Source organism: Sciurus carolinensis, chromosome 4 (genome assembly GCF_902686445.1).
Source record: "Sciurus carolinensis chromosome 4, mSciCar1.2, whole genome shotgun sequence".
NCBI classification, from domain to species: Eukaryota; Metazoa; Chordata; class Mammalia; order Rodentia; family Sciuridae; genus Sciurus; species Sciurus carolinensis.
This window is the reverse complement of record NC_062216.1, coordinates 151169256-151185348: the sequence shown is the minus strand read 5'-3', so window position 1 is coordinate 151185348 and position 16093 is coordinate 151169256. Positions and strand designations below refer to the sequence as shown.

At 35.7% G+C, this 16093-nt stretch overlaps 1 protein-coding gene across 3 annotated transcripts in view; it reads left to right on the top strand.

Moving 5' to 3' along the window:
- Positions 1-16093, top strand: part of Cep83 (centrosomal protein 83) — a 129195-nt gene that overhangs the window by 21613 nt on the left and 91489 nt on the right. The window lies entirely within an intron of this gene.

The following is a 16093-nucleotide window of genomic DNA, read 5'->3' as shown; positions in this document are numbered from 1 at the left end:
ACTTTACAGAATTCTTTTATGGAAATTAATCTGGGCAGAAGCAAACTGTAAGATTATAAGAATAGAATAACATTTTAATTCAGAATGCTTTGTGGTTGATTGCTAGCCACTCTAACACATATCTTCTTCCCTTCTTCTTTCCTTGCCCTCTTTCCCCCCCATCCCCCAATCACAATTATGGGCACCTTACCAGGGCTTTGAAGGGTCTGCTCCCAGCTGCACGTCAGGTTTTGGCAGGGTGTCAAGATGTGACAATTTCTTGTACATAAGACATCCTGGGATGGCCATCCAAAAGCTTGTTGGATGTCTATTGTAGGAGTCTCTGGATTTTGAAGAAATTCATTTCTAATATCTTATTTATAAGTGAAATAAATGCCTGAGGTAGGTTATCTCTAGACTTCTAATGCTGTTTTTTAAAAAACAACATTCACTGTAGGGGCATGTAGTATTTAAAACATTGTTTTGAAATGTTCAAAGGCATAGCATGTGCTTTTTAATGAAACGTGTTTTGGAAGTGTTCCATGAGCATCAACGCTGTGCTTTTTGAATATTTTGAATTACCATACTTTTGGGTAGACATTGTACCAGTCACTGCTTAAGAAATTCTGCCTGAGAAGAAAAAGTCATATGTAGGTTTGTAGAACTGTGACCAGTCAAGAGAAGTGGTAGGATGGACATGTGGGTGTGATCATGTGATTGTAATAGTTGCAACAAAGGGAAGAGGAAGAATTAGAATAAAAATTGTGCTAATCTTTTTAAAGCTGCCTTTGTGATACTAGCCCAATAAGTGCTCAGTGATTGAGGCTGACCAAGATAATGTTTCATTTCTTTTTACTTATTATGGTTTCAATTATGAATTGAACTTTTAAAAAATTGCATTTGGACTCTTTGTGTGGTAAATTCTGCACAGTAGGAATTGTTTCTTTTGTGTATTTTGAGTGTCTAAGACATGCTTAGGTGTTTTAGCTGATAGCTGTATATTGACTAGTTGAAATTAGAGAAGTTTGACCATGTGGCAATTTAAATTGTGGTTTAAATTTTGAGTTTGGGTGAATTCATTCTGAATAAATGGAGGAGAAAGCTAGTAACCTAAGGTTCATACAAAAAACTACCATGCTCAGAAAACCAAAATTTTATTCTCTCAGTTTTAGACTCTGGAAGTTTGAAATCAGGTTGTTGGCAGGGCCATATTCATTCCAAATGCTCTAGGTTAGAATCTTTTCATTGCATCTTCTAGCATCTTGTGTCTCCAGGTATTTCTTGACTGATGGCTGCCTTCTCCTTTTCAGTCTCAAAATGGCCCCTCCTTCTCTATTAACATGGATATATCTGATTACATTTATGACCCACCCATGTTATCTAGGGTAAGCTCCCCCTCTTAGGATTGGGAAGTGACATGGTTTGGGGGGACTAACATTTGTCTTATTACAGTCTGGAAACCTTGTTTCTGAATAGAGATGAGAAAAATGAATTGACACTAATATGGCATTAGAATGGTCAGCGTATTATTTGTTCTGTTGATATTTTTGTGCTCAATATGTACTTGTAGTTGTTTCAGGTGTTGAGGTTATAAAGATGAGTAAGATACATAGATAGCTTGATACGGAGAAAGTTGTACTAAATGTGTTACATATACTTAAAATGTAAGATGAGATTTGGTTGGGTGCCACAGCACATGCCTGTACTCCCAGTGGCTCAGGAAGCTGAGGCAAGAGGATCACAAGTTCAAAGCCCTAATTTAGCATGGACCTAAGCAACTTGGCAAGACCCTATCTCACACTAAATAATATTTTTTAAAGAATGGCTGGGGATGTGGTTCAGTGGTTAAATACTCCTGGGTTCAGTCTCTGGTACTAAGAAAAAAAAAATGATGAAAATTATATGTTTGAGTGAGTCTGAACTTCATGGAGGAATGGAGGAAGTAATGTATCATTGAAGAATGTTTCTTTTTTTGGAGACAGGGTCTCGAAGTATTGCCTAGACTGATCTAGACCCCCTGGACTCAATAGATCCTCCTGCCTCAGGCTACAGAGTGCTGGGACTACATTGCAAACCACCATGCTGGGTTGGAGCAGTGTTTTGAAGACTGAATAGGAATTAAGTCACTAGAGCACGCAGAGAGATGGAAAAGGCCATCTAGGCAGTGAAATTAGCATTTACAAAGGAACTTGAAGGTGAAAAACACAGCGTGTACTCCTGTAGCTAGCTAGCAATGGTTAGTGCATTGAGGAATTTTAAGCTCTTTTGTCCTAATATATAAATAGCTTTCTCCCATTTTACCATTCACAAATTACGCTTTGCTGTGATAGTTCTTAAAGCGAAGATCCTTTGTAGATTAGGATCTATGATTGACTATTCAATATGTGAAAAAAGGTTTAGGGAAAATGCAGATTAAAACTACAATGAGATACCATTTTACACCCCTTGAAATGGCTAAAATCAGACTTGCAGCACCAACTCTTGGCAAAAATGTGAATGAAGGGCTGGGATTGTGGCACATTGGTGGAGTGCTTGCCGAGCATGTATGAGGCACTGGGTTTGATCCTTAGCACCACATAAAATAAATAAAAGTATTATGGATATCCACAATTAAAAATATTTTGAAAATGTGAATCAGTTAGAACTTTTATGAATTGTTGGTTAGAATGGAAAATGGTACAGCCATTTCGGAAAAATAATTGTCAACCCTTTAGTATAAATTTAAACATATACCCATATCATGACCGGAAATTCCACTCTTACATATTTCCCACCCCTCCCAAACTGAAAACATGTCCACAGAATCTCTTGTACAAGAATGTTCATAATTATACTATGTATTGATTATAACTAGAAACAAATATCCATGAGCAGGAAGATGGATTAAAATGCATAGTATATTTCTGCAGTAATCCACAATACTAACAGAGACAAAGCAGGGGGATCTTCTAAGGTGATGAAATTTTTTTTATCTTGATGAAATTGAGGCTTTCTTGAGTTCTTTGTGAATCCAGGGAATTATATACTTAAAATTCGTGCATTTCATCCTCAGCCCCTCAAAAGGGACTGGAAACAAACAAATTAACTGAAGAGAACTGTTAGAATACTGATAGAATAAATGGACCTTTTTTTCCCCTTAATGTCATTATATATCCATTTAATGTCTAAAACTGTGATAGACATACAACCATGAGGAGAGCTAACACAACAAGATTTGTTGGAAGTATAATGAAAAAGACCAGGGACCTTGATGATGACCCCAGTTTTTTAATCACTGTGTCTCCTGAGTTCTGAATTTTTCTTGGAATTATAATACACATGCAGAAAAATACACAAAAACTATACACCTGAGTAATTTACAAAGCAAATTGCAAAGCAGACTTCCATCACAGGTCACAACAAAAGTCAAGAAGTAAAACATTGCCAGCCTTTCTCAGGTAGTAATTTCCTGACATTAATGAAAATCATTTACTTTCTTTATAATTTTGTTACCAGGCAGAAATACCTTGGTTTTGTCTTCCCGATAGAAAGATTTCAATTGAGAGACACGGATCAAATAGAGTAAACCGGTAAAAAAGGCTTAACAGAAAGTACAACCTAGAAAACATAGGCTTGTGTCTTCTGTGTTGTGGGCTTTTATGATCTGCCTATGATTCTTTCACACTATGAATTTTGCATTTGGGGTGGTTACAGCCATTTCTTCCTTAAGTTTAGTTCACCTGTGCCAATTTCGCCATGTTGGAAACTTTTCTAGCATGGACTATATCCTTTTTCTTACTGACAGGGAACTAACTGTCAAGATGATGCCTGGGCTGTATGTCACCAGCCAGGTACTACCCAGGCGTAAAGCCTACTCATAACAGTTTTACAGTCTGAACATACCTAAGCCTATATCCCTAATACTGGAGTTTTACCCCTTTTTAATTTTATTTTGGGTGGGGTTCTTTTTGTACAATGTGTTTGATGGTCTGTATAGAGAATATCAATAGCTTATTTTCATTGTGACATAGTATCAGTTCTATTATATCACTGTTTCTTCAAGTGTCGATGAACATTTGTTTTGTTTCTAGGTTCCACTTGCAAGGAATAATACTGTAATGAACAGTATCATACAAATCTTTTGGTGTACTTTTATTTTAGTTGGATGTATTCTAAGGGGAGGAAATGTTGAGTCATACATAGTACATGCATTTCTTTAACTTGGTAGATAATGCTAGGTTTTTCCAAAGTAGATATGCTAATTTACAATCTGTTGCTTCTTATCCTCTCCAAACTTTTTATTATCATTCCTTTTGTTTTTCTCATCATGATTTTTATTTTATAAAGAATTCCTCCACATTAGTAAGTAAAAAGACAATAGAAGAAAATTGAGCAAAAGACTCAAGTAGACATTTTACAAAAGAGGATATCTAAATGGCCAGTAAACAGAGAAAGTGTTCAAGCTCGTTATTTATCAGGGAATTGCTCCTTAGTCTTTTGAACATATTCTTTTCTTGCCCTGAGTTATTGAAGACACTGTCCTATATTCAAGCAACATTATTCTACTGCTTTTCACGTTTAGGTTTATGTAACTTTCCTCTTAGCCCCTATTAACCAACAATTTATTTTCTCTCTCAGTATATTTACTTAATCTGGATATTTTATAACTGAAGTCATACTCTGATGACAGGAATTTTATTTTAGCTCTCAAGGTTCCTGAGCATCAGTTACTTTTTTTTTCTTCTTCCCCTTTTTTGCAGGACTGGGGATTGAATCGAGAGAGCATATCATCACGCATGCTAGGCAGATGCTCTACCACTGAACTACATTCCCCACCTCTCCATTCTTTAACATTTTGAGGTAGAGTCTGACGAGTAGGTTGCTGAGACTGAGCTCAAACTTGTCTTGCTCCCAACTGAGCCTTCCATTTAAGTGGGATTACAGGTATGCACCACCATGCCAAGGTCAATTTTTCTTTTTCCTCTCTGCTTGTGCACTTGAGTTTACCTACTGAGATAGATTTATTTATTTATTTATTTATTTATTAGTTCTCAAATTTCCAGTTCATTCTTTTTTAAAATGTGTGTGGGCATTGAACCCAGGGCTTCATACATGCTAGACAAGTACTCTACAGCTGAGTTATACCCCAGCCCTTCGTTCTTTTTATTTTCTATTCTTTGCAGAAACTTGGATTTCTTTGCTGACTTCTTTTTTTCATTGTGTTTATTGAAGCGTTTTTGTCATGACTGCTTAAAAATTTTGTCAGATAACCGTAACCTGTCTTCTCAGTGTTGGCATCTGTTGATTATCTTTTTTCCTTTTTTTTTTTTTTTTTTGGTAGTAGGGATTGAACCTAGGGATGCTTATTAACCTTGGAGATGTGTCCCCAGCCCTTTTTATTTTTATTTTTATTTTTTGAGATAAGGCCTCACTGAGTTGCTTAGGGACTACCTAATTTGCTGAGGCTGGTCTGAATTTGCTAGGATTACAGGTGTGTACTACCATGCCTGACTTTTTTCATTGAGTCTAAAAATTTATTCATGGTATAAATTTTGGTTTTCTGTTGAAACCTGTAAGTTTGGGCTCTTGAGTTATAAAATTTTTCATCCTATTTAAACCTTCTCTTTTAATGGGGGTTTTCTGACCTACTCTGGTGGGGGAAAGGGAGAAATGCTACCTCATTATTGTCAGGTGGGATAGAAGTCCAGGTTCCCCAAATGGCCTCTGTTGACACCTAAGTTGGGAGGTGTTTTCATCATTTTTCTGGGTAACTTGGAGCTCTGATTCCCCCTTGTGATCTCTGTTAATGCCTTATTGTCACTGAGATAATGGTGCCTGTCTTAACTTTCCACTAGGTCTTCTGTGCCCATACTTCTGCAGGGTGAGGTAGGTCTTCTCCCATACTTTTGGTGGGGGTTAAAGTTCAGGTTTCCCATGTGCCCTCCACTGACATTGCAGTTATGTGGCATTTTATACTGCTCAGTGAGCATGAAAGTCCTCACTGTTTACTTTGTAGTCTTGTATACTTCTCTGCAGATTATTGGGATACTTTGTTATAACCTGGTAAGAGTCAAGGCCTAGCCTCCTTTCTTGGTCTTTGCTTGTTCAAATAGGGGTACAGTGATAGTATTTTTTCCCCCCCTGTAGTATTGGAGGGAGTAGAATGTAATTGTCTAAAATTTTCCTGTCTTGCTACAAGCTGACTTGTAGCTAGACTGTTTGTCCATTTGACAGTCTTCTTATGTTTAAATATATAAATACATATTTAATGCCCAGGACTTTTAGTTGTATTAGTGAGTGTAATAGGGAAATACACAAATAACCGCTCTATTTTCCTGGAAGCTAAAGTCTTTATCTAATAAGTTTTAATGTGTAATATCAATTTTCATCTATTAGTAGATATTTTCTAATTTCTCTTGGGACCTTTTCTTCAATTAACATTTAGAAATGTATTATTTATTTTGTAAAGCTACATAGCTTTCTAGTTATGTAGTGAGTTTTGGTTTAGTTGCATTGTGGTTAGTGAACATTCTGTATAATTCTGAGCTTTTAAACAGTTAGGAGATTTTCTGTTAAGACTCGGCTTGTGATCCTTACTTCTGAGTGTTGCATATATGCTTCTAAGGAATGTGTATTGCATCGTTATTGGGTACAGTTTCTTGTATGTCATTTAGTCAGGATGGTTAATTGCATTGTTTAAATTGTATGTGTTTTTACTGGTTATTTTTGTATTAGCTACCAAGAGTAGTGACTAGATTCTCACCCTATACTTGTGAATTTTTTTTTTTTCCTTTTAGTTCTAACTACTTATATAATTAGTGGCCACACTCAGTGTATATAAATTTAAAATTGTCACATCTTTCTGGTGCATTGAACCTTTATTATTAAAATGACTCTTGGGCTGGGGATATAGCTCAGTTGGTAGAGTGCCTGCCTCGCAAGCACAAGGCCCTGGGTTCAATCCCCAGCACCGCGCAAAAAGAAAAACAAAAAGACTCTTGTCACCTTCAGTAGTGTTTTTTTGCCTTAAAATCTTTTATCTGATACTAATATAGCTCTACCATCTACCATCTATCTTTTGATTAGCGTTCGCAGTATCTTTCTCGTTTCTTTTTCTTTGAACCCTTCCTTGCCCCTTATGTCTTAAGTATAAAAAGCTCTTATAAAAGAGCATATAGTCAAGCAGTTTTTTCTTTTAAATGTATCTTTTGAGACACCTATTCTGTGTTTATTAATGCAATTACTGATGCTTGTTTAAATCTACTGTATTACTGTGTCTTATTTTCCTTTTAAGTTCTTTCTCGTTATGGTTTAGATATAAGTTGTCCTCCAAAAGCTCGTGTGTGAGACAATGCAAGAAAGTTCAGAGGTGAAATGATTGGGTTATGAGAGCCTTAACCTAATCAGTGCATTATTAATACACTGATAGGGATTAACTGGGCAGTAACTGTAGGCATATAGGATGTGGCTGCTGAAGGTAGGTGCGACTTTGGGGTATATATTTTGTCCCTGGTGAGTGGAATGCTCTTTCTGCTTCCTGATTGTTAGTTCCTGAGTTGCTTTCCTTTACCACACTCTTCTGCCATGATGTTTTGCATCACCTGTGACTCAGAGCAATGAGCCATTTGTCTGTGAATTGAGACCTCTGAAACTGTAAGCCCTAAATAAACTTTAACTCCTACAGAATTGTTCTTGTCTGGTGTTTTGGTCACAGTAAAAAAACTGACTAAAATTATACTTCTTCCTTCTTGTTTAGGTCCTTGGTTCTCAATAGAGGGTGGGGGTGATAGATCACATATGATAAAATGTGGAGACATTTTGGATTTCACAACTAGGGAGAGTGGTGCTATAGGCAACTAATAAGTGGAGACTAGGAATATTACTAACTATCCTATGGTGCACAAGACAGGCCCGCTATAGCACAGGTTTATATGCTTTAAAATGTCAGTAGTGCTGAGATTGAGAAACCTGCCATAGAGTGCTTGATTTATTTTATTTTTTCCCCAACCTTTAGCATTTTTAGTGGTTATCCTAAAGAAGGATTTGGCAGATGTTTATTATTAAAAATAAAAAGATAGTAAATACTTTAGATTTTTAGATCATCTGTGGTCTCCATCATGTGCTCCTTTTTCCCTTCTTTCTTTCCTCATCTCTCTTTTAATAGACTTATTTTTTAAAGCAGTTTTAGGTTCACAATAAAATTGATCGGGAAGTACAGACAGTTCCTGTATAGCCTTTCTATGCTTGCACAACTTCTCCCAATATCGATATCCTAGATTAGAGTATTACATTGGTGTTATAGTTTGAATCTGGAATGTCTCCCAAAGACTCATGTTTTGAAGGTTTGGTCCCCAGTTACTCTAGTTTCCTTTCTTCCTCCCTTCTTTCCACCCCCACCCCTTTTCTGACTGCCATGGTTGAGCAGCTTTTTTCTGCCATGCCCTTCTGCCATGTCTTGCCTTTTCACGGACCCAGAAACAGTGGAGCTAAGTGACCATGGACTGAAATTGTGAGCCAAAAAACTTTCCTCTTTTTAAATTGATTTTTTTCAGGTTTATTGTCACAACAGTGGAATGCTAACAAACACAGTTGGTTATAATTGGTAGGCCTAAATTGGTATATTATTATTAACCCAAGTGCATAATTTACATTAGGGTTCCCTTTTGGTGTAGGTATGCTATGGTTTTTGACAGTTGGTATAGGCATATATCTACCATTATGTCATACAGTATAGTTTCACTACCTTAAAAATCCTTTGTGCTTCACCATTTTATCCTTCCTTTCCTCTTCTCTTGTAACTTCTGTTTTTTTTTTTTTTTTTTTTAATTGTCTCTGTAGTTTTTTTTCTAGAATATCATATAGTGGGAATCTTACTATATGTAGCTTTTCAGACTGACTGACTTAGTAATATGTATTTAGGTTTCCTCCATGTCTATTCATGAATCTATAGTTTATTTCTTTTTAGTGCTGAATATTTTATTGTATGGATACACCACAGTTTATCCATTCACCTATAGAGGGACAAAAACTTCCCAGTTTTTGTAGTTAGACTTAAAGCTGTTGGAAACATGTATGCAGGTTTTCATGTGTATGTATGTTTTCAGTTCATCTACCTAAATACCAAGGACCATGATTGCTAGGTCTTGTAATATGAGGGTGTTTAATTTTGTAAGAAACCGCCAAACTGTCTTCCAAAGTGGCTGTACCACTTTGCATTCCCAATGGTAATGAACAGAATTCCTTTTGCTCCTCATCTTCATCAGCATTTGGTGTTGTCAGTGTGTTTGATTTTTCCCATTCCAAGAGGTTTGTAGTGGTATTAGTTTACAATTCTCTAATGACATACGATGTTGAACATCTTTTCAAAATATGCTTATTTACCACCTGCATTTGTTCTTTGGTGAAGTATTGGTTCAGGTCTTGCCCATTTTGAAATTCTGAAATTTGTTTTTGTTTTTGTTTACTAAGGATTGAATCTAAGGGTATCTTCCACACAGCTGCATCCCCAACCCTTTTTACTTTTTATTTTGAGACAGGGTCTCACTAAGTTGCTGAGACTGGCTTTGAATTTGACAATCCTCCTGCCTTAGCTTCCCAAGTTGCTGGGGTTACAGGTACAGGTGTGTTCCTTTGAACCTGGTGTTTTTATTTTTCTTTAATGTTGAATTTTAAGAGTTTTTAAAAAAAATTTTGGATAATAGTCCTTTCTCAGATGCATGTTTTGCAAATACTTTCTCCCAGTCTATGGCTTGTCTTATTTTCTTGTCTTTCATAGAGCAAAAGTTTTTCACTTTAATTGGATCATTCCTTTGGTGTTGTAGCTAAAAAGTCATTACTATAGATTATCTAGTTATTTTCTAGACTTTATAGGTTTTAGTTTTAGCTCTATGATATATTTTGTGTTTTTGCGAAGGGTGTAAGATTTGAGTCTGGATTCTTTTTTTTTTTTTTTTCTTGTGCATGTTCATTGGTTCTAGCACCATTTATGGAAAAGTCTTTTGTGTATTGTGTTGCAGTTGACCCCTTGTCAAAGATCAGTTGACTATATTTATGTGAATCTGTTTCTGGACTCTCTCCTGTTCCTCCGATATATTAATTCTTTTTTTAATATCATACTGTGTTGTTTACTATACATTTATACTAAATTTTGATGTTGGGTAGTGTAAGTCTTATGATTTGGTTCTCCTGTACTCTTTTGAGGACTGTTTTGGATTCTTTTTTTTGTCCACATAAATTATTTGTTTGTATTTATGAATGTATATATGTATGTATGTATGTATTTATTTAGACAAGTTCTTGTTATGTTGCCCAAACTGGCTTCAAACTCATGATCCTTCTGTCTTAGCTTCTCAAGTATCTGGGATTAGGTGCACACCACTGTACCTGACTCTCCATATAAATCAAAGAATTTTTTTTGTTGTAATATCCACTAAATAACTTGCTGAGATTTTGAATTGTATTGTGTTGAATCCATAGATCAACGTAGGATAAATTAACATCTTGATAATATTGAGTCTTCCTATCCATGAACATGGAATATCTCCATGTTTTTACTTCTCTGATTTCTTTCATTAGAGTTTTATAGTTTTCCCCATATCAATCGTGTGTGTGTGTGTGTGTGTGTTTGTGTGTATGTATGATGAGATTTCAACCTAATCATCTCCATTTTGGGGGTGCTAATATAAATAATTTGTTTTTCATTTGAAATTCTGTTGTTCATTGTTGATATATTGGAAAGCAACTTCTATATATTAACCTTGAATCCTGCAGTCTGCTGTAATGCTCATTAGTTCTAGGAGTTTTCTTCCTTTTTCTTTATTTACTTATTTTTGTCTTTTTTCTTTCAGATTTTCGACATAGAAGATGATGTCATCTATGAAAAATACACTCTTATTTCATTCTTCCCCATCTCTATGCCTTTTATTGTCTTATTGCATTAGCTAGGACTTCCAGAGTGATGTTGAAAAGTAGTAATGAGGAGAACATTTATTACCTTATTTCTGATATTAGTGGGGAATCTTTGAGTGTCTCACTGTTACATATAATAGCTGTAGATTTTTTTGTAATTGTTCTTTATCATGTTGAGAAAGTTCCCCTGTATTCCTCCTTTACTGATAATTTTTAGTACATGTGGATATTGGATTTTGTTGCTTGCTTTTTATGTTCGTGATAAGATCACATGATTTAATCTGTCGATGTGATTGCATTGATTGATTTTTAAGTGTTGAACTGACTTTGTATACCTGGGATAAATTCTGCTTGGTTGTGGTATATAATTTTCTTATACATTGTTGTGTTTGGTTTGCTGACATTTTAAGAATTTTTGTGTTTGTTTTCATGAGACATACTGGTCTATAAATTTCTTGTTGTACCTTTCTCTGATTTTGGTGTTAGAGCAATCCTGTTCTTTTTTTTTTTTTTAACTACTCTATGGTTATGATTTTATTTAGATCTTCCTAAACAAATTACAACTGTTTAATAACACAATTCAGAATGTAGTTTAAGCTCTTTGTAGTATGCTATATGGTAATTCAAGTATGAGATGATATTTTATGGCTTTTTTAAAAAAAATTTATTTTTATTGTAAACAAATGGGATACATGTTGTTTCTGTTTGTACATGGAGTAACGGCATACTATTTGCGTAATCATACATTTACATAGGGTAATGATGTTTGATTCATTCTGTTATCTTTTCCTTCCCCCCACCCCTCCCACCCCTCTTTTCCCTCTATACAGTCCCTCCTTCCTCCATTCTTGCCCCCCTCCTACCCCCCATTATGTGTCATCATCTACTTATCAGCGAGATCATTCGTCCTTTGGTTTTTGAGATTGGCTTATCTCACTTAGCATGATATTCTCCAATTTCATCCATTTGCCTGCAAATGCCATAATTTTATTATTCTTTATAGCTGAGTAATATTCCATTGTATATATATATACCACAGTTTCTTTCATTCATCAGTTGAAGGACATCTAGGTTGGTTCCACAATCTGGCTATTGTGAATTCAGCAGCTATGAACATTGATGTGGCTATATCTCTGTAGTATGCTGATTTTAAGTCCTTTGGGTATAGGCCGAGGAGTGGGATAGCTTGGTCAAATGGTGGTTCCATTCCAAGTTTTCTAAGGAATCTCCACACTGCTTTCCAGAGTGGCTGAACTAATTTGTAACCCCACCAGCAATGTATGAGTGTACCTTTTCCCCCACATCCTCTCCAACACCTATTGTTGCTTGTATTCTTGATAATCGCCATTCTAATTGGGGTGAGATGGAATCTTAGAGTAGTTTTGATTTGCATTTCTCTTATTACTAAAGATGGTGAACACTTTTTCATATGTTTGTTGATTGCTTGTAGATCTTCTTCTGTGAAGTGTCTATTCATATCCTTAGCCCATTTGTTGATTGGGTTATTTGTATTCTTTGTGTAGAGTTTTTTGAGTTCTTTATATATTCTGAAAATTAGTGCTCTATCTGAAGTATGATTGGCAAAGATATTCTCCCACTCTGTAGGCTCTCTCTTCACATTGCCGATAGTTTCCTTTGCTGAGAGAAAGCTATTTAGTTTGAATTTGTCCCAGTTATTGATTCTTGCTTTATTTCTTGTGCTATGGGAGTCCTGTTAAGGAAGTCTGATCCTAAGCCAACAAGTTGAAGATTTGGACCTACTTTTTCTTCTGTAAGAGGCAGGGTCTCTGGCCTGATTTCAAGGTCCTTGATCCATTGTGAGTTGATTTTTGTGCAGGGTGAGAGATAGGGGTTTAGTTTCATTCTGTTGCATATGTATTTCCAGTTTTCCCAGCACCATTTGTTGAAGAGGCTCTTTTCTCCATTGCATATTTTTGGCACCTTCGTCTAGTATGAGAAAATTGTATTTATTTGGGTTTGTGTCCATGTCCTCTATTATGTACCATTGATCTACCTGTCTATTTTGGTGCCAATACCATGCTGTTTTTGTTACTATTGCTGTGTCGTATAGTTGAAGTTCTGGTATTGTGATACCCCCTGTTGCATTCTTCCTGCTAAGGATTGCTTTAGTTATTCTGGGTTTCTTATTCTTCCAGATGAATTTCACGATTGCTTGCTCTATTTCTGTAAGGTACATCATTGGGATTTTAATTGGAATTGCATTGAATCTGTATAGCACTTTTGGTAGTATGGCCATTTTGACAATATTAATTCTGCCTATCCAAGAACTTGGGAGATCTTTCCATCTTCTAAGGTCTTCCTCAATTTCTTTCTTCAATGTTTTATAGTTTTCATTGTAGAGATCTTTTACCTCTTTGGTTAGATTGATTCCCAAGTATTTTATTTTTTTTGAGGCTATTGCAAATGAAGTTGTTTTCCTCATTTCCCTTTCAGATGTTTTGTCATTTGCTTTAGATTTATGTGTGTTGATTTTATAGCCTGCTATTTTGCTGAATTCATTGATGAGGTCTAGAAGTTTTTTGGAGGAGTTTTTTGGATCCTCTTAAATATAGAATCATGTCATCAGCAAATAGTGACAGCTTAAGTTCCTCTTTTCCTATTCATATCCCTTTCATTTCTTTGGTCTGCCTAATAGCTCTGGCTAGAGTTTCAAGGACAATGTTGAATAGAAGTGGTGAAAGAGGACATCCCTGACTGGTTCCCATTTTTAAAGGGAATGGTTTCAGTTTTTCCTCCATAAAGAATGATGTTGGCCATGGGCTTAGCATAAGTAGCCTTTACAATGTTCAGGTATGTTCCTACTATCCCTATTTTTTCTAGTGTTTTGAGCATGAAGGGGTGGTGTATTTTGTTGAACGCATTTTCTGCGTCAATTGAAATAACCACATGATTCTTATCCTTAAGTCTGTTGACATGATGGATTACGTTTATTGATTTATGGATGTTAAACCATCCTTGCATTCCAGGGATGAACCTCACTTTATTGTGGTGCATGATTTTCTTAATATGTTTTTGGATACAGTTTGCCAATATTTTGTTAAGGAACTTTGCATCTATATTCATCAAGGATATTGGTCTAAAATTTTCTTTCCTTGATGTGTCTTTTCCTGGTTTGGGTAGGAGGGTGATATTAGCTTCATAGAATGAGTTTGGTAGGGTACCCTCCTATTTCCTGGAATACCTTGAGAAGTATTGGAATGTCTTTGAAGGTCTTGTAGAACTTGGCTGAGAATCCGTCTGGTCCTGGGCTTTTCTTGGATGGTAGGTTTTTAATGGCTTCTTCTATTTCATTGCTTGATGTTGATCTGTTTAAATTGTGTATGTCCTCCTGGTTCAGTTTGGGAGGAGGAGCATATGTCTCTAGAAATTTGTCAGTGTCTTCAGTAGTTTCTATTTTGTTGGAATACAGATTTTCAAAGTAGCTTCTCATTATGTTCTGTATCTCAGTGGTGTCTGTCATGATATTTCCATTTTCATCACGAATTTTAGTAATTTGAGTTTTCTCTCTCCTCTTAGTGTGGCTAAGATTTTGTCTATTTTGTTTACTTTCTCAAAGAACCAACTTTTTGTTTTGTCAATTTTTTGAATTGTTTCTTTTGTTTCAATTTCATTGATTTCAGCTCTGATTTTAATTATGTCCTGTCTTCTACTACTTTTGCTGTTTTTCTGTTCTTTTTCTAGGCTTTGAGCTGTAATGTTAGGTCATTTAGCTGTTTACTTTTCATTCTTTTCTGGAATGCACTCCATGCAATGAATTTTCCTCTTAGTACCGCTTTCATCGTGTCCCAGAGATTTTGATATGTTGTATCGTCGTTCTCATTGACCTCTAAGAATTTTTTAATCTCCTCCCTGATGTTTTCTGTTATCCATGTTTCATTCAATAGCATATTATTTAGTCTACAGGTGTTGGAGTAATTTGTTTTTTATTTTGTCATTGATTTCTATTCTCAGTCCATTATGATCTGATAGAACACAAGGCAGTAGCTCTACTTTTTTGCATTTCCTAAGGGCTGCTTTGTGGCATAACATATGGTCTATTTTCGAGAAGGTTCCATGTGCTGCTGAGAAGAAAGTGAATCCGCTCGTTGATGGTTGGAATATTCTATATATGTCTATTAAATCTAGGTTATTGATTGTGTTATTGAGTTCTATAGTTTCTTTGGTAGGTTTTTGTTTGGAAGATCTATCTAGTGGTGACAGCGGTGTATTAAAGTCACACAGAATTATTGCGTTGTGGTCTATGTGATTCCTGAAATTGAGAAGGATTTGTTTGATGTACAGGGATGCACCATTGTTGGGGCATAAATATTTACTATCGTTAAGTCTTCCTGATTTATGGTTCCCTTAAGCAGTATGAATTGTCCTTCTTTATCCCTTCTCACTAACATTGGCTTGAAGTTCACTTTCTCTGATATAAGGATGGAAACCCCCACTTTTTTACTGAGTCCATGTGCGTGGTAGGTTTTTTTCCCATCCTTTCACCTTTAGTCTGTGAATGTCTTTTTCTTTGAGATGAGTCTCTTGTAGGCAGCATATTGTTGTGTCTTTCTTTTTAATCCATTCTGCCAGTCCATGTCTTTTGATTGATGAGTTTAGGCCATTAACATTCAGGGTTATTATTGAGATATGTTTTGTATTCCCAGTCATTTGGGCTTATTTTTGGTTTTTAACTTGGCTTGGTTTCTCCTTTGAGTGGTTTTTCTCTAAGGTAGTTCCTTCCTTTGCTGACCTACCTTGTTGTTTTTCATTTCCTCCTCATGGAATATTTTGTTGAGAACATTCTGTAGTGCAGGCTTTCTATTTGTAAATTCTTTTAACTTTTGTTTATCATGGAAGGATTTTATTTCATCTTCAAATCTGAAGGTTAGTTTTGCTGGGTATAGGATTCTTGGTTGGCAACCATGTTCTTTCAGAGCTTGAAATATGTTGTTCCAGGCCCTTCTAGCTTTTAGAGTCTGGGTTGAGAAGTCAGCTGCTATCCGTATTGGTCTCCCCCTACATGTAATCTGATGCTTTTCTCTCGTGGCCTTCAAAATCCTATCTTTATTTTGAATGTTAGGCATTTTCATTATAATGTGCCTTGGTGTGGATCTGTTGTGATTTTGTGCATTTGTGTTCTGTAAACCTCTTGTATTTGATTTTCCATTTCATTCTTCAGGTTTGGGAAATTTTCTGTTATTATTTCACTGAATAGGTTGTTCATTAC